We start from the raw sequence: 25,416 nt of genomic DNA on the forward strand, positions 1-25,416 counted from the left end.
CGTTGCGTCACTGCCGACGTCAAACCGTGCCCTTGCGCCCCTCAGCCCCGCGGGGCAGGGAAAGGGGGGAGCGCTGAACTACATCTCCCATGACCACCGTGGCCCGTGGGGCCCCCGGCAGCAGCGATGGCGGGGCTGGCAGGGGCCGCTTGCACAGCTGGCACCCTCAAGCTCTGAGTTGATCCCGGCGGGCTCCTTCCTTACGGGGGGTGCAGGACGACCCCTCACATCACCGCCAATACCCCCCCCCCCCCCCCCCCCTTTCACCGCGGCTAAAAATACTCCCCACAGATAGCAACGCCCGGCGATTGGCTGTCTGCCCGAGCGGCCGCCGCTAATTGGCCAGCGGGACGGGGGGGCGGATCCAGGCCGCGTTTTGGCGGAACGAAGGTGAGCCGTGGTGGGTGCGTAGTGTGTGTCCGTGGCCCTTAGTGCCGGCGGGCCTAGTGCGAGGTCGGGGGTTCTAGGGGCGCTTGGGATGGAGCGGAGCGGACCCACCCCAGTGTTCCTTAAAACATCTCCGGGTTTGCTCTTAAACACCCCTAGGGGTGTTCAGCGTTGGTGCTGGGGCGGTTTCCCTCACATCGCCAGCAGAACCCGGTTCTGGAGGACAAATTGTAAAGGGCTTTTTTTTTGGTTTTTTTTTTTTTTCCTTCTCCGCCTCTTGCTCTGTTTGTATATTAATAAAGCATTTTGGCATAAGCGCTACATGGGCCCCCGGAGAAATTTGGAAATGCCAGTCGGAAGAAATTCCAAGACTTTTAACCCTTTGCAGCTGAGAGTATATATGAAAATGGGAGGAAGTAACCCAAAAGCTGAAATATTAAGGGAAAGAAGAGGGTAATATTTAGGATTTTCCACAGCTTAACATTTCTGATGGAAGGCTTAATTAATTGTAAAACATAGTTTTTATTCAGATGTATCAATGTTGATGCTACTGGGATTGCAGTATTGCAAACAACTTGAAAATCTTGATTAAAACTCAAAATATTTACAATTTTCCCGTGTATTTCTCACCCATTTTTAAGTCTAGAGGGTTGAACATGCTTTCAATGAAAACTGGGTCACTTGCCACTATGCACCCCAAATGGAAAATAAAATGTGAAGATTATAACATTTCAATCACTGGCAACTGCGAGACTACTGGGAACTAATGTGGCATCTCCAGGAATCTGAAAGAGTCCTGGGAATTTGTTTTGATCAAAAAGAGACAAAGTGAACCAACTCCCTAAACAGAGAAGGTGAAAAGACAAATAGAGGGGGTTGTTTTGTGTTGGTTTGGTTTTGACATTAGAGCTCGGGAGTCTCCATGGAACAACAAACACACATTGACAGGTGACATCAGCCACCAGTGACGGGTTCAGCTCTCGCTGTGCTCAGTTCTGGGGTGGCAGCAGCAGATTTACCTTTGAAGTGGGAAAAACTGCACAGTGCTGCAGATCAGTGTTTTCAGGTGAGATTTTATAAGGAGCTTTACAAGTCTGGTAACTGCTGCTGAGCTGCTAAAAAAAGCCAGATTTTAAAAGCAGAGACTTTCTTTTAAATGGCTTTAGTGCTACATGAGGAGCATTAGGAACTGAATTAAATGTACAGAGCTAAGATGTTGGTAATCAAGGCAGCCATGGGATCCTTTAAAGATGTAAAAATCGGGATGTGCATTTCTGGGGCTTATGTAAAGGAAGCTTCTCATGCAGTCCATGCTGGAGAAAAATCTGCTGTTAAATGCAACTAGACCAATTTTTAGGTGCCTCCCACCCCAAACCATTCTATGATTCTAAATGTTAATGATGGGTCATTGGCCCAGGAATAACTTCTTTTAGTATCAACCCCACTTCCTAGTGTTCCACTGAAAGGTTCAGTTTATCCTTTTTGTCTGAAAAATAGCTTTTAAACTGCAGTGATCACAGTGTGGTCCACATATGGCATGTCAGAGGTAGGTGGCCAAACGGTAGTAGTGTTAAGTTATTAACACCTAAAGCCAGAGTTTAATCCAGGGTCATTTTTATTCTTAAAACCTCTACTGGCTTTTTGATCCATAAGGGTCAGAGTAGGGCCTGCAGTGTTTTTCAGCCCTTTTGATTAATGGCAATAACAAAATATCTGCCTCCCTGATAGAAAAATCTTTAAAAATGCAATCAATACAAAATAACTCCAGCAGCAAAATTTTACTCATGTTACCAGTTCTATTCAGCTGGAAGATTAATGTTAAAAGAAAAGAAAGACTATATAGTCTCATCTCTCCTGACAGACATTGACAAGTCTTCTTCACAGGAGAGCAAATCTACACAAGTATTTCAGAGCAAGGCAGGAGGCAGGAGTGAGATTAGAAGTAAGAAGACTTTCTTAATCTGTATTAAATAAGAAGGGTTTGATCTAATGCTCTGTTCATAGCCAGATCCTGCCATGCTGGCCATCAACAACTGAACTACAATTTCTACAGTTTGGGTCTCTGCAGAATAATCCCCAAATCTAAGACCTCTGCATTGTAAAACAACTACATTACTGCAAAACCTTGCAGAGACTGCACAGACTTGACGAGCCCTTCTTTTCTGCTAAAAAATCTTAAGTTTGATTCCTGAAATAATAACTATCTCTCTTTAAAAATCTAAATTAGTATTTTTTATTGATCGACACATCCAAATCCAAAATACAGTTTGTTAATCTTAAAAGTTGTTTAAAGCAATTATATATAACCAAGAAAATTTTTGCTAATTATGTCAATAAGGACAAGAATTTGAAAGCTGCATGAAGACAGGCTCAGAATTCCCACCACCCATCCTTTTCATAGAATCCTCTGATAAATGAATGTTGCTGTACAGAATATATAAGATTTGTTCTGATGGTGGACATGAAGCTTTGTATTATGCATTCCCGAATAGAGTGCAGTCTCTTTTTTAATATTTTCCTATTTGGGATCAAATTTCTCCTTTTAGCATGGGAGCCTGGGCTTTGATCTTGAAAAATTGGAAAGCTTTCCCCATTGTATTCATCCCTCTCAAGCCCAATTTTACCCATTTGCTGATTTTAACATGTGTTCCTTTTCCCCACCATCTATCAGTGTGAGCAACCAGGCCTGGCTGCTCTCCAGCAGATATCTTAACACTGAGTTTGAAATGGGATGTAGATTCTCTTACATTTCACTTTACCAGCAGTGATTTTTCCATAAATACTGATTAGAAAGAGGGTCTGGACATATCAGATGTTGGCCAGTATCAAAAGCTCTCTGACCACAAAGGTTTTTTGAGGTGAGAAACCACAAAATCACCTTGTAAGTGACGTTGTTTCAATGGAGTAAAAAATAAGCAGGAGCAGAATTCAGGCAAAACAGCCAGGTCATCTTCTAGGACAGCCCCAAGCTTGTCTCTAATCCTGTGAATATATCATTTTTCTGGGCAAACATCAATAGAAGGAACTGATCTGCAGGAGATTAGAGCTCAGAGCTCACAAGGACATCCCCCTCTCCTAAGTGGAATGCTACCAATATTATAGCTTACCTAGAATAAGTTGATAGAGTCCTGAGCAAGACACAGAAAGAAAGCAGCTGTTGGGTATGAAGGCGAAATAAAACCAGGAGAAATAAAGATTTTGCACCAAGGCTTTTTTCTCCCCGAAGTTTCATCCAGCTTCAAGGATGAAACTTGAAGTAAAAATATGGGTTGTTTGTTTTGCCTGAAGATGGTATAAGGTAGGATCTGTTCTTGAAGAGGAGCCTGATAAGCAACATTTTCAGAATGGGGTACAGATTCTGAGAAGGCCAGTAAAAAAGAGTGAAATGAGGAGTAAGTAATCTAAAACTGCTCTGAAAGGTAATGGTCACAAGTAGAGAGAAACTATAATAAGAGGGAGAGGGAATGGGAAATATTTTATGAACATCAGAATTTCCTATAGCTGTGAATAAATGGCCTGAAGAAGGAGGATTGATTTCATACATTAGAGAGGTTGACCTTTGAAGAAAGTTTTATTAAAATTCAATATAATTTTTTACTTGAGTTCACCTTTGTGCTGGAAACCTGCCAGTTTAATGTCAGTTAGTTGTGCAGTATCTGTTAATAGATAAAATTATGAGGTGAGGACTTGTAGCTGATAGCCATGGAACTTCTAAGTTAATCAGCTTCAAATTCTTTACTATGCTCATTCCAAACAATGATTCATAAACAGTTTTAAAGAGACAGAAAGCTGCTTTTTAAACTGTCAGTACTTTCATGGGGATCAAAAATAAACACTGAAGATGAAGGGCCAGTCTTTTGCCCTTTCAGTCTTTGAATAGATGAAAGTAGCTTGAAAATGTCTCACTAGGAATTTGCTTAAGAATTTTGTGTACTTAGCATTTTCCAGGAAGGCAAGTAAATATTTGTTTTCCTGAAAAGGGAATTCCAGGAAAGCCGTTCAGTCTTATTCAAGAGAAATTCTAAATGTGAAAAAAATATATAGTAAATGGGAAAAAACATCAGTACAAAGAAATAGCTTTCATTCAGTCCATTTAAACTGAAAGAAGGAGCAATAGAGGGGTGACTGTTTACCAAAACGGTGATGTTTTGATTATCATCAGCTTGGGTAAAAAATATATCATCTGACAACTATCAGGTGTCTCTTTTTGAAAGAAATGGAAACTCAATTTTATTTATGCAAAGATCCAGCCAATACCACCTTTTCTGACTAACCACAATGTCCTCTAAAGGAAATCTGCACCCATTGGGTCTCCCAGCAATGCTTTTTTGTTTACTTAGGAAAGATCAGTGAGGCCTTCAATGTTTTCTAGTTTTTCAACAAAGTGATGTAGACGCACCTTGAATGAGAAGGGGAGGAAGGATGTTTCCATGCACTGTCAATTTATTATCAAGATTGGAAGGTGCCTCAGTTTTATGCAATAAAATCCAGAACAAAATATAATTTTAACATCCCCAGAAGATCTCCCTTGTTTCTTGCCGAAGAATTTAAAACAACCAAGAACAGTGCAGCTCAGTAAGAAGCCATCCATATTTTAAGCTTTCAGGCAATCTCTTTTCTCTGGAGCGCGTGGCTGTTGACTGGGTTTCTTATGCCTTTCTTCATGCTATTTCTATCAGTAACAGTGTTTTATTCTGAGCCCTGGACTTGGAGAGTTTAATTAGTGACTACCCGGTGACAGGAAGAATATCACCTTTAGGAAAGGCACTGGTTAGAAGTGTTGATACTAGGTCTGAAGGTAGTTTGATTTGAGAAGTGCTGAGTTAACGTGCTGTGCTGTCATGCTGCGACAGTGTGAGTGATGGTGACTTCAAAGTAAGTGAGTTCAAATATCTGTGTCTTGATAAATACAGTCTGAAAATCGTCCCCATGAGAAGATCATGAAAACTATCTGTATTTTATAAAAAAACAAACAAAAAACAACAAGGGTGTTTCTTTTCAGCTGAACAGGAACCCAGTACTTGTGCAGACATGAAGAGCTAGTTGAGTGGAAAGATATCAGGGTGTGACAGTTGAAGGTTTGACCCTGAATCTTTAAGGGTATTATCCACGGGGGAAAAAAAGTCAATGGAAATTTCTCTTTGAGCTTGCTGTGCTACAGATCTGGTCCTTACTCAGCTCCTATTAAAGTCCATTAAGTCTCAGAGACAGGAATAATGGAAGGGAATGAAGATTCAAGCTGTGTGTTTGCTCCTGAGACATACATAGCAGATTTTACACAGTTTGTGCATCCTGTTCGTGTAAAGAACATGGGCGACTCAGTCTGTCACTGGCATTGAAATGTTCACTCGGTTCAAATAGTAAATCACTCATTTCCTCTCCAACTTCTGATTCCTAAAGGTGTAATTCCCAATTTAATATAATAAGTGCCTTAAAAGATTAAGCAAAAGGTCGTGTTAGCATAATGTCTTTCCTGAACTGATATCAAAAGGCTGCATAAAGCCACACCTTGAAATCCCCCCGGACAGTGCTCATGGGACTTGCCAATAACACAATTTCAGAGAGGTTCTTCTGTTTCACAGGTCACAGCTCTTTACCCTATGATGGATAGACTGAGCTACCTTCGTGTACCTACATATATATGACCCACTTCATTAGAACAGAATGTTTTCTCTAGAACACACAACCCAATAGGAGCCATTATCTCATGTGCTATTATTAATGCAAAGACTTCAGACGGCTGCTGCACACAGCAGTGGATCTGTGCAGTCTCAAGAGTAGCTGTAACTAAGATCTTCAGAAGCAGGGATAAAACAGCCATGTCACACAATTACATTGAGTTTGGCAATGGGAAGAAGAGATTTCTTCTTGATCCCTCATGATGTTTATCTTCCATGCTGGGAAATGAGCACTTGGAGTGACATACTTTTTATTGTAGGTAATGGAACTCAGATTTGTAAAGAAAGTGATTCTGCTGTGTGACCATATTATCTAAATTGCTTTGTCGCCAACGCATAAAAACTGAATATAAAATTGCCTGAGTATAATTGAGTGCTGACTCACCCCCCGATTAGGGTAAATGGTGCAGTGTTCCAGGGTGCCTTGGAGTGTTCTATAGTCTCACAATCCTATGTGAAATTCCCTGATTGATTTTTTCCTCCTCCAAGCAAACTTATGCTTCATGCTCCTATTTGAGGCTAGATGCTACAAATCCAGCTGCTGTCACAAGACATCTTCCCCCTGCTTTGTTATCTTGATCAATTTTCTGCTGAAACTCATCTTTCATCCTGGCTGGTGCAGTTGCCTCCCTTGAGATTATTCCAACTCCTGGCTCTCCATATTCATAGCCATTCTCTGAGCTCCAACTCTAACTCTCTAGTTTCTAAGGCTATATAGCTGAGGATGTTTTCTCACTAAAACTTTTTCCATAAATTCTCACAATTTCTTTTCAGTCTAATCAAAGGCTGCATACACACATGACACTTCTCAGAACAGACTTTTATTAAAAGTACCTGCTTACATGAGCAAGAAAATACAGACCCTAGTATATTAAATGGATTTTTTTTTAAATCCTGAAAATAGTCTCATATTCATTTGGAGGTATAACAGTGTGATTATGCTTATATATAGAAGAATTCTCAGGTTTTGAAATTTAAGTATAAGAAGGGCAATTGGAAGAAGCAATGCCAGAGACCCGAGGTGAACTGAGCCATGTATATTGAGGAGAGAGCTCAGATTTAGCTGACTGCGGCAGTAAGTTAAACCAGCACTCATGCCTTGGGTCATCTCTGTTTCAGCTCTCCCTCAGGCAGTGAAAAGAAAGAGAAGAAGAAGGCTTATGACCTAAATGAATTACAGCAATTATTAACCAGCAATCCCACTTCTGAGGATTTGCAAAAGATGCCAGCCCTGAGCTGGAGGATCTGGGATTGAAACCAGTCATGGAAGTGGCAGAAATTAGTTTTGTTTCCAGTTATCTATGAACATCTCCTTTCTGGCTGGCTGAACTATTGAGCAACTGAGCAGCTGTTGAAAACCGAGTAAGGAAGAGGCTGAACTTTGTTTCCTTTATATGTGGGACTGGTTTCATATCAGAAAATAAAGAGTAACTTCAGCACATGCATCGGGCTTAGATTCTCCAGAAGCACTTGTTGCTGCACAATCCCACCTTGTTCCTTGCCAGTAATTGTAACTTTTGTTGTCTGATAAATGCTTTGCCTCAAAGAGGATAAAGCCCATTTATCTCCAGCTCCAGAGAGATAGTAATGTAATTGTTCCTTCACCAGGAGATCTGCTCCCTGAAAGTTCTCTTCTGAGTTGGATGATATTTTCTCCAAGAGTTTCCTTCTGTAGAATAAAAAAAAAAAAATTAGTTGAAATGCATTTCCAGAGACAATTCCTTAAGAATAAAACTAATTGTAAAAAAAAAATCTTAAATTGGTAAGGAGGAGTAGATCTAAAATTCAGAGCTGATCTAAAGCTGGCTCGGAATCCAGCCAGAGTTAAGGATCTGGTCTCTTCTTGCTGATCAGCACAAAGGCTGTACTTTTTCAAAATAAAGACACATTTAAAAGATGTAATGGATTAAAAAAAAGGAATCTCTAAAAGTGAAGAAAGCAACAGATTCTAAGATTTTAAAAAATGCTGTCAGAACCCTTAACAAAGATAGCGGTGAAATACATAAAAGCATCATGGCTTCCCCAGAAAGGTTAGTGTTGGTTGTTACTCCCAGCCCAGGCTGCACTTGACAGCTCTCACTTCTATTGCCAGAAGTGTGTTTTGAAAGGCCAGTATTCCTATCCAGATTGTTCTTTCTAAATATTTGACAGCAGCCTGCCCAAGTGACGTCCAAATGGGCGCAATTAATTGTTAATGTCCCCAGTTCGGCTGAATCAGGGAAGTGCCTAGATGACAGGGAAGAACATCACTGGGAAGACTCAAGGGAAGCCATCAGGGGATTTGCTGAGGACAGCAATGGATTCAATGTCTGCAGTCACTCCAACATTTAACCTCTTCATCTATAACAACTGGTGGGTTACTCAGCTGCCATTTATTGCTACCCTGCCAGGAGGACTGCAGGCAGAGCAGGGAGCAGAGCACTCTTGGCCAGAAGTCCCAACTCATTCTGCAGCAAAGATAAGCCCTTGGATGGAAATTCTTCAAAGGGATGAGGCCAGGCAGACTGTTACTATGGGTGTCTAGGAGCAGGCAATCAGTCCTCCCTTTAATAAATAGAGATATGAGATGATCAGGGAAGAGCATGCTTCTTAAATGTGTTGGAAAAATGAGTCTGAGACATCTATCATCTCTGATCTACAAAGTGATGGAGGTTCCTGAAGAAGCATCAACACCTGCACAATCAAACAGGAGCAACTCTGCTGGTCCTGCCCTGCAGCTTGTGCTCTAAACTATAACTAATGAGTGTAAAGGCCCTGACAAAAAAAGCTTCTACAGAATCCCTTTTCTAAGTCCTTTGATTTTACTGGAATATGCACAGCAGTAAAATTCATATAGCCAATGGAAAGCCATGTCCTGGCATGACCCTGCCACAGAAAACAACAAAAGGACAGCAATTTGGGGTCATGTTTGGGGAGGATGATCCATGATTCAGCATGTCTGTGTACTAAATCTCCTCTAATTTGTCACGTAATGAAGGAGTGGGGCAAACACCTGCAGCTCTAGGCTGCTGCTTCATTATGAGAACATACGACTCAGGCAGTGATGAGCATCTGAGGAATAAATGAGTTTCAATTAGGACAGTAGGTCAGAAAGAGCAAGATGATTCATATCCAGGATGTATTCCAACCCTCCACAATAACACTCAGCAATTCTGTTCAGCTTTGCTCCTTCAAAGTGCCCGCAAACACCCCATCCTTTCCATGGCACTGGCAGGTAACAGGCAGAGAGGCTTGGGTGTGTGCTGAGACCTGCTGATTCCTGGAATAATTGAACTAAGCTGGGAAAAAATGCCTTCCACAGCAACAGGAAGGAATGAGACAGCTCTGTCCTAGTCACAGAATACCACTGTGTGTTTAGAAATCAGGGGACGTAAAGATTCACATCCCAAAATTAATAAACAAGGTACCCAGAATTAATAGCCTCTTTTAGGGTGCCATCTACATGAATTTTTCCCAGGAGTAAGGAACAGGTCATGACAGATGGGGTTTAGGAGTGTGTGGCTCCTAGGTTAGCGCCCTGACAATGCCTCTGCTCAGCTGTGCAAATCATATTTTACTTGCTTGACTGTGAGTTGCTGGGCAATGGGATCTAATTTTCCATGCTTGCTGTTGGCACTGGGTTTTACCTTGACTTGCGTCTGATAATGCAAGCTCTGTCAACATTGTTTTGCCTCTTGGAAATAATTAAGAAGCCTGGATGATAGGCATGTGTTAGTACCCAAGAATGCATGGCCAGCTCCACTTTAACCTAGTCACCATAGTTTACTACTCTGCCACAAAATGTCTTTTCCAGGTTTACTTGAAGACTGGGATGTGAGAAAACTTTAGGCGTGCCAGACATTGGGTTGACTTTGATCTCTCTGAAAACAAATCCTTTAAAGTTTAGATCAAGGAATCTTTTAATGAAACAAAGAAATCATGCCACTTATATCAGTTCCAGATATAAGTAAGTCTGCTAGAAATAAACAAAAGCAAGGCAGAAAGGAGACAGCCATGCTCTGCAATGTCAATCGAAAGTGACTGTCTGATGGATGATGATATGGCTGGCTGGGAAAAAAATCAGTCTAAAAGTCTTGCTGTGAGCCATCTGGCAAATCTTCCAAAGGATATTGCTATACAATGGCACTGAATTCGTACCTGCTTTGCATCTCCTGCTATTTACTCCTTTATTTCCTGCTATTTACTAAGAAAGGCTATTTACTCCTTTAACGAAGTGAAGATTTTGAAATCTCTACTATGACTCTCATCTTAGGGATTCATTGTAACCCTCCCCACTGCTAGTTGTCTGTTCCCTCCCCCCACCAGTCTGTCATGGATGCAGAATCTTATCCCAGGATCCTTTAGAATGGAAAAGATCTGTAAGATCAAGTCGAGCTGTAACCCAGCACTGCCAAGCCCTCCACTAAACCATGTCCCCAAATGCCACACCTGCAAGTCTTTTAGATACCTCTAGGGGTGGTGACTCCACTACTGCCCTGGGCAGCCTGTTCCAATTCTTGGTGGCCCTTTAGGTGAAGAAATTTTTCCTAATATCATCACAGGATCATGGAATGGTTGAGGTTGGCTTACCCAGAGCAGGTTGCACAAAGTAAATGTTGCAGTATGTTTTTATTTTGCAGCTTTATTGTTTGATTTCTGCTTTGGTAGTCCTTTTGGGTTTTTTTCTCCCCCGGTTTTAGAGGGACACAGACCTTCGTTTGTTATTCAATTGAGTCAGGTGTCTTATCTGTTGTTACTTAGCTACTTCCCTGCCAAGTTTCAAACCCCTTCCCCCCCACATCCAGTTGTTAACCCCTCCTATCCCAAGCAGTTTTCCTTCCTTGTATTCCCTGCCTTGTGTTCCACCCCCAGTTCTCCTGATTAGCTGAACATTGTATCCTCCCTTGAGACCTGCTCCCCTTTATAAGCTGTGATTTGCCCCCAGTCCGTTGCCTGGGACCCCGGGACTCAGGGAGTTTACCATCAAATAAAGTAACCCAGTGCCCTCCAGGCCTGTGCTGTGGCCCCTTTTGTTCTGCGTTGTGCCTCCACTGGTAGCTGGGATTCTGCAGAGCCCAAGAGAGGGGAACTGTTGCCCCCACCAGTGTCACCATCTAGCCGGGATGTGGGACAGTAAAGATGATTTGTCAAAATATCTTTCCACAGTAAAGATGCTCTTGGACATTTAGTGCATCACTAAGACACAGCGCACACCTGACTCCATCCAGGCAGTTCCAGCTCAGGATTCTGTTCCCTTGTTCCGCAGGGGAGGCAGAAGTTCACAGCACTGGAATTTGTAGCACTCTTGCTCCAGAATCATCATTACTTCGTGCTTGGAACTGAAGAGCCACATTTCGTACTTCTGAACAGTGTAAGGCTTATTTTCATAACTGAGTCATTTGGACCCTATACCCCAGAAGGCAACAGTAAACATCACCACTGGCCATTTCCTAATGAACATAAAGCAGTAACAGTTTAATGTCACTTCAAAAAACCCAAAAAGCTTGCCATAAAAACAAAAATATCTCTAAAGGACAGGCTGTCTGTATTAATGATTTTTTCCCCCTGCTTCTTCAGCTCCTCTCATGTGATGCAAAATCAGCTGTAACTGAGTTCACAACCCTCCTGAGTTGTGATGAACCACAATGGCTTGAGACCATGGAACTGGGAGTACCGGCACATGGATAACCCCAGCTGAGGAGCAGCTGGATATCTGGTGACCAGACACTTCTGGGTTTTAACATGGGCCCAATAAAAGCTATTTTCAGCCTAAATGATCTTTGATACTGAAACTAGAGTTAACCTGGATGGTGAGCAGAGGAGATCATCTGCTCTGAGAAATAAACCAAGGGAGAAGGAGGTGGGAGATGAGTAGGAAGATAACAAAGGAGAGGGACTCTTTAGGGAGAGGAATAAATTTGGAAACATGCAGTGATGGAAAAAGGAACAGAAGAAAAACTGCTGTTGCATCTCCCTATCACTCCCTCTCAGGTCCCTGTCCCCGCTCAACTGCCAGCCACATTTGTCATTTGTAATTCTCAGCCTTCCCTTAATAGATGGGACTAAGAAGCAAAAACTGACTCAAAGCAGCTCGTCTCACTTTTGCTACTGCCAATTTTAGTAATTTTTTGTCAGTTTGGTTTGGTTGTTAATAAGGACTTGATTCTTATTTCACCATGTGCAGCAGTAACTTGTTAACAAGCTGCTCCAGGAGATCTTTGTAGGACAGTGGAAATCAGGGAGAGGGAATAATTACAGCATTTCCACCTATGGCAGTCTGCTTCAGGGCAGGTGTAAATAGATTCATAAGTGTTTGTTCACTTAAAAGTTCAGCCCAACTGCTTTCTCAATTTTCAGCAGCAGAATTAATGGATAGGGGTTTTTCCTTAAAAAATGAGGGCAAAAATTATCTACTAAATATCACCCTCCCTTCCCACTAGACTGCAAGTAGTATTAAAAAAGTTACAGAATTTTTACCAAAACCAGATGTTGGGTGTATAAAAGTACAGGCAGTTTTTCAAAGCATTCTATTTGTTTGGAAAGGGAAGGACAATTAGATCCGAAAACTCAATTTAGCTTCAGAACAGAGGAACTTAATGGGGAAAAAAGGAAGGAAATTACATTTCATTCACTTGATGCATCCAAAAAGTTCTGGACCGGTGCATGCAAAGAGTAACTAACTCCCTTTGGAGCAGCACCACAAGCTTTGAGAAAGCAGTTGCTAAAGTGTCTGAAAGCATTCTGTTTCTTGTCCTCTGCTCTCTGAAGAGCAGAAGGAGCACAACACAATGCCCAGATGGGGTGGAACAGGGGTCCCCAGATTATGGGGACATTGATCTGTGAGCTGGGCAGTGGGACACTTGCATCCAGTTTGAGCATCCCAGAAATAACCTATCTGACTCAAAGAAGGATTGGAAACCTCTCCTCAGGGCTCAGCACACCTTGATGCAGGAAGAAGAAGAGCCCAGTGTGGGTGGCCTGGACCTCTCTCTGGGAGCAACACTCCCACAGCTTCATCTCCTTCTGGCTGGAACATAAAGCCCTGCCAACATCCATTTTTCCCTGCACCAAATCGTTTAAATAAACTTCCCTAGTGTGGACTCAAAGAAATGCAATAAACATTTGTGTGGCTCCTTGGGAGCTCAGCTAATGGACTGCCTGGAAGGACTTGCCTAGGCAAATGTACTACCTCTGGCTTCCCATACTGAAACCTCACCTTGCACTCCGTAACAGCCCATCAGTGCAATACCCTGCTTCTGCCTATTGTTCAAGCTGCAGGTACCCCATTTAACCAAACAATAGCTAAAAAACAAAAGACATTTTAAGTGACTTGTGGTGTCTGCTGAGCACCAGCTGCCCTTTTTGTGTTCTACTGTGTCTTCAATCCCGATGCTCCATGCTCAGGTCTCCTGGGTCCCATTCAGCTGCAAAAGCCCAAAGCTACAGTGAGAAGAACAGTCTAATCTGCTAGGGAAATAAAACAGTTGATGACTCATAAAAGCAAAAGGGACAGATATTTGAAAAGGAAAATAGTAGAACAGATTCAGATGTAATTGTGAGTCCTATCACAGGAGTGCGTGAAGAAGTAGCGAATTCTGCCACATCCTTCCACTTGAGCCCTCAGCCAGCTTCAATGGAGCCAGGACTCAAACCTGTGGTTCCAGGTAGCCTTAATAAAGCCTGGATCTGAATTAAACTACTCTTCTGCATGCCTGGGGATATGGTGGCGTGTGGCAGCCTTGGTTGCTTCAGGCTGCCCTGGAGCATGTGAAGGCACATGTTCATGAGTGACAGACCAAAGCAGTGGGACAGACCTGTGTGCAGCCACAGGAGCTGGGGCTCTGCTGGTGTCACACAGCCTGAGGGAGAAGGAGCTGTTCGCAGGTTTCCCATGGGGAGCTGATGCCAAAATAAACTTTTTGAAGGCGGCAACAACAGCACAAGACCCTGGGCAGCACAGGGATGCATGTGTGGCTCTAGGAGAGGAGGATGGGAGGCTGAGCCCACTCACCTGAACACCCACCTTCCCCCCTGGAGGGGCAGCAGATGTTGTCAGTGGCTGCTCTTCAGGGGAAGAAGGACCCCAGACCGGCTCAGACACCTCTGTGATTCAGAGGGGTGGGGTATCCTCTCTGAGACAAATGGGACCCCCTCATAGCCCAGCTGTAGCACTTGGAGCTGTCTCCTCTGTGCTCCCTTCTCTCTCCCCAGCACAGCATAATGAGGCCATTGGAAATCTGAAGAAGAGAGATTTCCTTTACTCAAGTATTCCTATTCAAAGCTACAGCTATTGACATATTTTTTGTATTCCTATGCTTGGCAGAAATTGATAGTATTTATTAAGCTGATCTTAGGCACCAGATCTGGATCCTGACTCTTGATACATAGGCAATCATCAGAGCCTGTTGTGTTTGCATGAATGTACTAATCCTGCCTCTGCTTCCTGAATGCATAAGGCAATGTATAGGACCACTCATCTCTGAGAGACTTGGAGATGGCTGCAGAGGGCAAGACAATGTTTTTAATATGGAGAACTCCAAGGCAAAGTATTTTGGTACCTCAGTATTATAACATTTTTGAAAGTCTGAGAAGCCACTAACATTTATAAGACATTGCAATCAAGATTCATTCTCCCAAATGGAGAAAGAACTCCTATTTTTCATATACACTCTAGATATTGATAATTTTCTCATTTTCTGATATGACAGGGCTTGGGGATTTCTTTCCCACTGAGACAAGATGACTGACAGATGGAGATAAGAATTTCTCATAAAGAGAAGCAATGCATTTTAACATAGCTGAGGCTGGAAGAAAGTAATAATTCTCCTAATACATAGGCACAGCCCTCCAGAATGGTTGATTATTTACTTCAAGAATCAGTCATCGCTGACCAGAATGCCAAGCATGTCTTCCCAAGCCAAGATGTGAGCTGAGATCAGTGCAAACAAACCCTCACCCCTCTGCCCACCTGCTGTGCTGCTGGTGGGTGGTGAAGGCTGGTCCTGGGTGGTGATGCTAGCCTGGGATACCCTGATCATGGTGGGTCAAACCAGCAGAGATTCACTAACACTGCTGTCATGGTGAGCCCAAGCCACTGTCACAGAGGTGGCACTTGGCACAGGCTTAGTTCAGTTCTAGGGTCATTCTCAGCAAGCACTGGGGTGCTTGGAGAGCCCAGACAACCTGGGGCAGGTGTTAGAGCTGCCACTGCAGAACCCATCTAGAATCTGCCTTTTAAAAAAAGACAATAAAAACCACCAAAACCTCCTCAAAGCAACAACAATAATAAAAAGAAAAATCAAAACAAACAAACAAACAAAACTCCCACCAAACCCCTCCAAAAGAAAGCCAGAGGAACTGCCTCCAACTCTTGGGCCAGGATAAAGCCTTGGAGCAGCAGGAGAGCAGGAGTGCCTGTTCTCAGTGTCAGCACCACTTCTGTCCCCCTAGAGCAGCTGAGCAGCTTTGCTTCCTGCAGGGATCCTCTGGAACTGTCTGGTTTTTGCCATGCTAGACCACATCTTGCAGCGTTGTAGCGGTTGTACTGGTACACACAAGCCAAAATTTACACCCCTTTACCTGCTTTCCTCCCAGCCTCCTCTTTCAGCTGTTCTCCCCTCTCACTATTTGCATATTCTGTCCTTCACTACTGTTCCTAACAGCTTCTGTCTATGCCAAGTCCCATCCTACTCAGCTCTCATTAAACCTCCAACCTTGGGCAGAGCTTTTCTGTGTTGGTCTCCCAGACAGCTTTTGTCTCTTTGACTTCTAGGTTCTCTTTGTTTGTGCTTTTCTCTCTGGATCTGGGAATTATTCTGCTTCAGTTGATGCATGGATCCAGGCCCTGATATTTTGTTGAACTCTGTGGGATCTCTTCTGTTTGGTGGGTGCAGAGGTGGGTACAACTGCTTCCAGCATCAGCAGCACCCACAGTGTTACAAAGGCCTTGAGAGGCTGATGTGTATTTCAAGCAGTAAGAAGCTTATCCTGTGCTAGACATTGGCTTGAGGGAGACATTGTCCCTGGAAGATACCAGCTCCAGAGAGACATTTTCCATGGCATCCCTGCCCAGGAATAGATCCTGACTTCATCTAACAGAGGAACTGATGGCACAGGACTGTGCTGCTCATTGGAGGATGGCACAGCCAGAGCGAGTGGCATTGAGGCACCACTGCATGTTTTGTTCTTCTGATGCCTCGGATCAGTATCTCAATAAAAAGCTTCGGATCTGAGCAGCCTCTGCCGGTAGCAAGTGCTCCCCCTGCAGCACGACAGGTCTTGAAATATATGTGCCAGGTGGATCTTTTATTTGGAAAACAAATGGTATTGACTATCTATAAACCTCGGCTTAGAGCGAGGCAAAACTAGCAGGAAAAATGCCAACATCAGTGAGTGAAGGTGCTTAATGAGGAGTAGGGCAGCCCTGAATTATAGGGCAGCAGTGAGCAAGTGACTTAGCCTTTTCTTTTTTGCCTCCTACTGATTTAGTCTGGAAACATTTCAGCAGGCACTTTGTCCCGTTATATGGTGATTAAAGCCTGGACTCAATAACTGAGATCTGCTGTCTGCCATCACAGCAATACAAATAACAATAAAAGAAACAAAATAGAGGTGAGTCAGGCTGATTTTCAGTCTGAAAAATATCAGTTGTCTTTATTACTCACCAGCTCTCGTCCAGGGTAGTCTGCTGGCCACCATTGAGGCTGCAGTTGTAGGAGGGCTGTATTTTGCTCAGGTCCTTCTAAAAAAGGTCCTCCCTGGGGTTTTGGAGAGTTGGTGGTTGCATATCCACATCAACACGACCATGAGTATAAGCAGCCTTTTTGCAGAGCAAAAGCCTTTTAGCAGCTGAGCCCAGTGGAGACAGAAGGCTGAAGAAACAACACAGCATGGAAAGGCCACAGCCCATGGTAGGACAAACAATCCTTGAGGACCAGGTCTTCATCTGGGAGGGAAAAAACAGAGGAGGGAGGCTGGAGGGGGGCCACCCTGGCCCTGAGGCTGGCTGAGGTCACCCATAGGCTCTTGAGCCGTGGCTTTGTCATGCCCCGCAGAGCATAATCACAACAGCTCTGATGCATCCAAAACACAGACAAGCGGCCAATTCCAGCTGGAAGTTGATTCCTGCTATTGAGATTTGTATTAATAATTTGTAGCCCACTTGCTTTCTTTTGGCACCATTTTTCTCTGCAAGTGAAAAATTTCCCCTGAATCACTGCATGTTATTTCCACTTGTCAAGATAAAGGTTAATGAAATACCAGTAACTGCATCACAAATCCAGCTCCATATCTATCCAGGATTTTATATGGCAAGTTGTACTGCACAGTCTGTTCTTAGAAAAGGCTGTGATTAAAAAAACTAAAATTGTCAGAGGTCAAGAAATTCATAGTTAGAGCAGCATAGCCTCTGCCCTTCACTCCTCACATCTCGCCTGAAGGACAAGGAATAAAAAACCTCCTGGAACTGGCACAAGCAAATGTGGGATGAGATTTCCTCAAAAACACACAACATTCTGCAGGACTGTGGTATTTAAACAGCATTTTCGTTTGCAACTGTTGCCTGCATCTGGATAGTGGTTACTTGGACATTTATACACTACGTAAATAATATATAAATAAATGAATACCATAGAATCATAGAGTATCTTGAGTTGGAAAAGACCATCGAGTCCTATAAATATATATAAAATTTAGAAGCAACATGATGCTATAATTGACATATATCTGTCTTCAAAGAGATTTGCATCAGAGTCAGAAGAATTTTACATACTTGCTGCAAAGAGGTTTTCATGCTTCGAACATGAAACCACCAGGACTGGCTGAAGAACACTGTGCCCATGGACTGGAGATCTGAGACCAATTTTAATGCTGCAAACAACTTTTCAAGATCCACTGGCACAGCCTCACTCCCCCAGTTAAACACTTGAAAACACAGAAGATGCCCCTGTCCGGCAGCCGTTGGAGCATGTGAGGTTTCAGGAAGGAAGGGAGGAGCTGCTTTGTTTTCTTCCTAGGGAAGGCCAGCAATGGGATGAGTGTCAGGAACTGCCATTTGGGGTGAGTCAGGAGATTGGCATGGGGTGGTTTGCATTAATACCAGCTTGAACACATGCCAGAGAGGATTTCCAAAATTCACAGCCAGTTATTTCTTGTCACAGAGTTAAGAGATCCTATAGCCTGTTCTTCCACTCTGAGGCATGCGATCAAAAGCCTGAGGAAATTATTCTGAGAAGGTTTGTTTGTTCTGTAAATATGTATTTAAAATCTTGAATACAGATTACTAAGCTTGAAGAAAATAAAAGCCAAAAAAAAATTCTAACAGAGCAAACCCTCTCACGGAGTATCTTATCCCTTCTTGGAGGTGGATTAGAAAGTATTGTTATGAAATCACAGTGCAGATTTTATTATGGGCTAAATCAAAATGCTTTGGAGTTTTTGGAATTCAGAACTGAAGTTCAGTGTTTCAGCTCTATGATCCATATAAAAGACGAATGAATGTACTTTTCCTTCCTTTTGATATGCAAAGATTCAGATGAAATGCTTACTCTCCAATTTGTTTTTTTCAGTAGAAATTGACTAGAGATCCTATCAACATGAAATACCCCGTGAAACCCGAGAAGCTCCTGAAATGATGGATGACATCAAGAGCCAAAAGAAAAAAATCTGCAGAAAGAGATCCTTAATCACTTTGTGAAGCCTGTTGATCTGTTGCCAACTTCTTAACTTAAAGCTTGTGTTGTCATATATCTAACTTTAAAGTTTAATGAACCAGTTGGAGAAAGAAAATCTCGGTTAAAAAATTCAGTCCTGTCCCTTCAGCTGGAGTGTGAACAATAGCACACTTTGTTGGATGCTCTCAGCAAGTCCCTCATTAAAACAGTAGCACCAAATGAGATCTTATTTTCCTAATATTTGTAGACTACAATGCAAGAAGGAAAATATTTGAGATTTTCTGTATTCCTGAAGAATAAGTTAAAAAAACAACAACAACAAAACAGTGAAAGCTTCTCCCCAGGTTATATGCTACACCTCTTTCATTTACAAGTATTTTACTACTGAAATTGAATAGCAATGTTATTTAAATTTTTTAAAAATTGCCCACTAGATGGCTGTAATTGTTATGGCCATGCTTAATTTTTGGTATCAAATTCCCATATTTAAAAAAATCCGTTCTTCCTTTTTGCTGATCTTCAGCACATGCTCTCAATCTCCAAGGCTGTCTTTGTAACAATAGGATCCTCACCTTGGAAATTTCAGCTGTTTATAGGAAATTTAGTTGTTCAAAATGGCCACTGCAATGGGCTTGTATAACATGTAAGGCACAGAAATCCACTGCCACTTTGAAGGATAAAGTGGGAATTCATTTTTCATTATTGAAAGAAATACTTTTTTTCTGCTATTATAAGGAATGATCAAAGACTCGGAGCGCTTTGGAAAGAGTTTCCAATAGTGTGGCATTTAATGCGAGCAGCTTGTGATTACTGTTGGAGCACAAAAACGTTGTAAATCTGATGAAGGAGAGCCCAGAAGACAGGATTGAGTATCTCCTCTGTCCTAGATTCAGCAGAGGAGCTGATGTGAAAAAGAAGTGGGATCTGCTGGAAGGAAAGCTCAAGTGATGTATCACAGGAAATAAAATTTTCCTGCTGTTGGCATGGGCTGTAGTCCAGGACCAGCAGTGCGTCTGGGTAGAAGATTTGCAAAGAGTTTGCTGGCTGTGGTTCTTCTTGCAGTTTTCCTGAAGATCCACCCAAAGGGACTAGGCTCAGGTGCAGAGGGAGACTTCCCCCATTCAGCCAGTGAGCAGGGCACTGATGCTTCCTCTGAACAGAAATGCCTGAATATAAACATCTACATATCTTTGGCAGCTCTTGATTGCAACATATTAAAAGGGAACTGCCTGTCTACAAGTTTTAAGCAGCATGCACAGACATTTGTAGGAATTCTCCACGAAGCATGAGCTAGTACAGAATCACCGAGGCACTGCTGCAGACCCTTGGGCATGGTGCATGGTCCTGCCAGCAGCACATAAATCTGCCTTTAATGGGAATTAATTCATTTCCGTTGAGGAGTTTGCCCACCAGTTTAGCACTGCACCAAAGGGGTCATCAGGGGCCATCAGGTTTCATAAGACTTAAGTGCAACTTCATTAAGTGTCTTTGAAAGATGGTTTGTACATCAGGAGTAAGAACAATTCGGCCGGGGCAGTGCCTGTGGCTCACCTAAAAAAAACCCCTCAGCACAGCACTGAGCTCTGTGTATCAGGGGAGGGGAAGGGGAGGGGAGGGGAGGGAGCACCTCTGGCAAAGGAAGTGCTGTAATAAGATTTGTTTTAGAGAAATTCAGGACTGCTGTAGTGCACTGGTTTAATACCAGTCAAGTAGATAATTTCAGTTATTGCTCACTCTTCCAAAAATGCCATGCTGAGGTGCTCAGAGGGCCCAGCTGCAGTCAGACCAGAGCATCCCCCTACTCTATCTGGATTTCTTCCTAATTCAGTAGAACTGAGCGCTCTTTTTGTGTAGGCACAAGTAGATTCATGCCAGCACATGAGTCCCATGCACTGTGGGTTTGTCAGCCAGAGGTTGGGCACAGTCCTAACCCCTCCGGATCAGTTCCGGGCATTGTCCCAGACCTACCTTGACTCAGCTGTCTTATCATGGTGGGTGTGGGGTCTGGTTTGCCTCCAATCTTTTCCTGGCGCATGCAAATCCAGGTTACCTGGATATATAAATCAAGTTCATTGTCATGCTAGCTGAACACCTTATAAAAGTATGTTAAGAAAGAATAATGAGATTTCAAATTCCCCTAAGTTGTAAATAAGGACAAAGTGCTCAAGCAAAATATCCCTCATTCTAAATGGGTCTTTACTTATAAGTCTTCTGCACCCACAAAACAGGGTTAAGTCAACACTGAGACAAAGAGATGAAAAAAGTTAAGTACTCCTCAGGAAGATGAATCTCTGTTTTACCCTCTCGTCTTATTCCCTTCAAAGACATTCATATCATCATCCTGTGAAACAATCTGAATAAGTCCCTGGAACGCAAGACATTTGTTTGAGATTCTCTGACTTGCTGATTTTTCTGTCTTTCTTTGTCTACAGTGAATCTTGCTGAACAGGTTGAACCAAAATTATGATCTTGCAAACATTCTGCAAATAGATCAATGCCATATTCTGTATCAAACATCCTACCTAGAGCCCATTTAATAAATGGGATGTCTTTGCTATGAAATTACAAACCAGAACTTCATGTGGCATCATACCCATATAGATTTGAAATAATTTCACTCTCAGCAGAGTTTTCAGCTTTGCAATAAGAGCAGTATAAATAGCCACAGTCTCTGAGCATTGCAAAGAACAGGGATTAAAGTCAGCAGCCACACTGCAGTCTTTGGCCTTTGAAGACTGTCTGGAGCAGACTGCAGAAGGTGCAGGGTACCTGGGTCTCCCATTCAACTGTAATGGGGTTGTGGATGCCTCGTATTTCTTGATAATCTCTCTGGAGGGATATGAACAAGAAACAGATGTGTAGAAACCTGCAAGACACTTTTGAATAACAGAAGCTCTCTTGCAGAGAGGAGAAGGCTGGTTCAAGACCACAGCATCTGCTCCTGCATGGAGCAAAGTTCCCTCCTTGCTCCATGTTGTCCCAGTGGAGCATAGCTTGCCACCAGCTCACCTGCTCAAAGGAAACTTCACACCAGAGGGGTTTGCTGGGTAAACAATGAGTCACCCCTGAGATATCAGCACTGGAGAGAAATAGAGGAAGAGATGCAATGAGGGCTCCTCACCTCATATGGCTCACCTCAAAAAGGTGTTTGGGTATTTGGTGTTTTTAAAGCTGACAGAGAGAGCAGCCTAAATTATGTACAAAGAAGAAATTCTTCCCAGTGAGGCTTGTGATGTCCTGGCATGGATTGCCCAGAGAAGCTGTGGCTGCCCCATCCCTGGAAGTATCCCAGGCCAGCTTGGATGGGGCTTGGAGCAACCTGATCTGATGGAAGGTGTCCGTACCCATGGCAGGGGGTTGGAACTGGATGAGTGTTAAGGTCCCTCCCTGCCCAAGCCATTTTAATGAGTCTGTTTGGAAGAGTGACACATGTAAGATGCTGAAATAAATTCAGGTACCCCAGAGAGTCATCTGAATTGTGCTAGAGATATACAGCTCAGTCAGAGCCAGAGGAAACCATGAAGGCTGAGACCGACCCTGTTGGGTCAAATGGCTGCTCACTTTCTCAGGCTGAGTTGTGCTCACTCCAGAGCCAGAACTCCCACGGCCAGGAGAAGGCTCTGAACAACATACCTGGCATCAGATGGGCCGTGGGGTAGGTCACACTCTTTCTGGGAAGGGACTGTCACCTTCATTGGTCTTATCTGGTAATTGCTCTGAAAAGAAGCATTTTGTGAGCCTGAACAAAAACACTGGGGAGCGCTCAGCAGCGAATTCTTTCACATGCTGCCTTTTTGTTTTGTATGATTTCCAACGTTTCTGGCAAAAAACATTTCCTCTGACTGTTTTCCTTCTAGAAACAGCCTTCTTCCAGACAGGGTTTCTCTGCCACTATTTAGCTGGGTAGACACAGGGCTATTTAAAACACAGAGCTGGAACATTAGCAAAGCACTTGTCTCATTCCAGGACAAGCAGGGAAGGGGAGGGTGCACATTGCTGAGTGCAACCTTGTTCGTCCCTGGGAGGTTTGTGCCTGCATCATGCCGATTTGTGTTGAATTTAAGGTTTCTGGGGATGAAGTCTGTGGCAAAATCTGATGAGATTTTTTAGAAGCTACTAGTTCACAGCCTTGAGTATGATTTTTGGCTGCCAGGTCTCACATACATTGTGGTCAGATGTTTAATTATTTACCAGGCTCTGTACGGTACGGTTCGAGCAGCAACCATCAAATCTGACATTTTGATAATGTGAGGGTAATTGGGTAATTTTTTTTCTTTCCCTCCCACCAGCTCCAACCCCCTATTCTGCTGGGAGATGCAGAGTCATAGCTCTGCTGGCTTGGCTTCCCGCCATCTCACTGCTCCTTTAAAACCCCATACCTCCCATTGAAGGAACTCAGTGTCCTGTTCACCAGGAGGACGTCAATGTTTCTATGGAAACTCTTCCCAAAGATTCTTGCTCCGCGCTGCCACTGCTGCGTATTGTATGACTGGCTTTGTACACTGCAGTTCATTATCCAGGCTGTGACGAAAAGGGAGCAGCTTTCTGCCCAACAGGAAAAAGCATTAAAGGAAAAAAAAAAGACCCAAATCACTAAACCCCCCTGATCCACCACCTTAATATTAATCAAATAAGCCACTAAAACCAAAGGTGCTTAAATCGTTTGGCATTTGAGTTATGATTAGAATCTGCTTGCCTATGTTCCTTGCAGTGAAAAATACCCTTTCCTGAATAATTAACTTAGCTGAAGAAGCTTATAAATTCTTTGCAAGGTCCTTTTTCCTTCCGAGTAGTGAGAAGAAAATTTTCCACCCCTCACAATTGCAATCCTGATGATGGATGAGTGTCACATAGGTAACAAATGTGCCTGAGCAGGAACCCTCTGCATGAACCGTGTGGAGAACAGGGGAGGCTCAAACTCAGGCTCAGATTTTGCATTTGAATTAATATCTGCAAAGGGGATGCAGAATTAACAGGCTGAAGGAAAATTCACATTAATTTCTCATTTGCCTCAATAACAGGAAATATCTGGGACCAGCAGAGAACATGATGACAAAGGACATGTTTATGGACATGTCCCTTACTAATGATGTCCAAAGGTGGCCCAATTACTCACCCCTCTGCAGATGAGCTCCAGGTATTACACACTTGACAGGTAAAATGGTATAGATTTTGTTCCCACCTCTATCAGAGATTTGCTGTTATTTTGTATTCAGACATCACTGTTAACTTTGAAAATCTGAATTTCTAGGTGGTGCACTGAAGAACCTTGGAATCTGATTTTCTTGACTTCCACTGGATCACTGATGGGCTCTCGGCACCTCAAGCAATCAGATTTCTGGTGTCCCAAAGCATGTACCTCAAACCCAAGGTACTCAACTTGTGACACTTGGAGAAAGATAACTCCTTAACCCAGCAGAACTTTGAGATCTGAAGAAAAACATTACTCATCTGCTATGCTGGGAACCAGCACTGAGTAAAAACCTGAGTAAAGATGAGGATGAGAGGAGACAAGTATTTTATTTTTAAACCTTATGAATTTCTGAGTAGTTCTGCTTTCCTAGAGAGGAAGGCAGGGTTGGGAAGATCAGATTTTCAAACTCTACTCCCTCCCTGATGGCACACTAAAGACTTGTATTACCTTTAATTGATGTTTCTGAGTGCATCCTCATTGATTTACTCCAGCCGTGCTCTTTATGCAGGGAACATTCTATTCTCAGAGCATAATCTAGACCCATACAAATAATATAGATGTTTCCTGATAACATAATTTAGAAAGAGGAGATGTAATTGCTGCCTGTGCTGAATGCACAGCATCTTTCTGCTTGCCAGAGCACTGCAAACTCATGATCCCTTTTGGAATCCATACAGGGAGAAAAGTCCCAAATCCTTCAATGTGGTTCTCATTTTGTCATTTCCATCTTATTAAATATGCTCTTCCTTGTGCCTTTGATTTTAACTTCCTAAGGATAGCTCATGCTGAAATTATTTAGAAGGCTCTCAGAGGCTTTTAGATTAAATTCAGGGATCATTCCTGCAGAAATGTGTCTGTTTGTGGGACACAGGACAGCAGCAACTTGGGTATCTGTGTGGAAAAATGGGGAAGGGACACAGCAAGTTCCTCCTCAGGTAACTTGTTCTTTTAAGAAGTGCAACAAAGCAGGTTCTTGCTAAGGACTTCCCTTAAATACTTGAAGAGGAGGTTGGAACTCATCTAACCTGCTCCAAAACCAGTTGGCTTGGCTGTGCATAGTCCAATTGCTCTGATTTAAAATGAGTGGTTGCAGTGCTTTTGTCTTCTAAATCATCCCACAAGCACCGTGCTTTACTGTCTTCTCTCTGATGGAAGAATATCCAGGGTGGGACATTACAATTCAAATTTTCATCTCTAGGGTCAAATCTGTCTCAGTTCTGTAACACCTGGAAAGCACTGCCATGCAGTGGGGTTTGGTGTGAAATAGGCGCAGGTCCCTCCACAGCACAGTCAATCGAGATCCACAGCACAGAAAAATCATCACTCTAATTGCTCTCTGTATCAGCTGCCTCAGGAAAATATAAAATAAAATCATAAATAAATAAAAATCAATGACTGAATTGGCCCTAGAGACTGAATTACTCTCCTCTGTTTTAGAGAGTGGTCCCTCCTGAGCAGTTTTTCACATAGCAAAGCCACCGCATAATGGAACAATTCAGTTCCACTG

The 25,416-nt window shown here is 42.9% G+C and overlaps 2 long non-coding RNA genes across 2 annotated transcripts; one reads left to right on the forward strand and one right to left on the reverse strand.

The window, feature by feature from the left end:
* The first annotated feature begins 10 nt into the window (after positions 1 to 10).
* Positions 11 to 24,668, forward strand: LOC118693940 (uncharacterized). The gene is made up of 3 exons (XR_004981347.1): positions 11 to 390; positions 23,737 to 23,852; positions 23,967 to 24,668. It is a non-coding gene; the product is annotated as an uncharacterized LOC118693940 (long non-coding RNA).
* On the reverse strand, positions 6,871 to 17,141 carry LOC118693939 (uncharacterized). Its single transcript, XR_004981345.1, has 4 exons — positions 16,709 to 17,141; positions 14,056 to 14,281; positions 11,259 to 11,494; positions 6,871 to 7,734 (listed from the first exon to the last, which is right to left on the reverse strand). It is a non-coding gene; the product is annotated as an uncharacterized LOC118693939 (long non-coding RNA).
* Positions 24,669 to 25,416: the final 748 nt, after the last annotated feature.

The sequence above is a fragment of the Molothrus ater genome, chromosome 19 (genome assembly GCF_012460135.2).
Source record: "Molothrus ater isolate BHLD 08-10-18 breed brown headed cowbird chromosome 19, BPBGC_Mater_1.1, whole genome shotgun sequence".
Lineage (NCBI taxonomy): Eukaryota > Metazoa > Chordata > Aves > Passeriformes > Icteridae > Molothrus > Molothrus ater.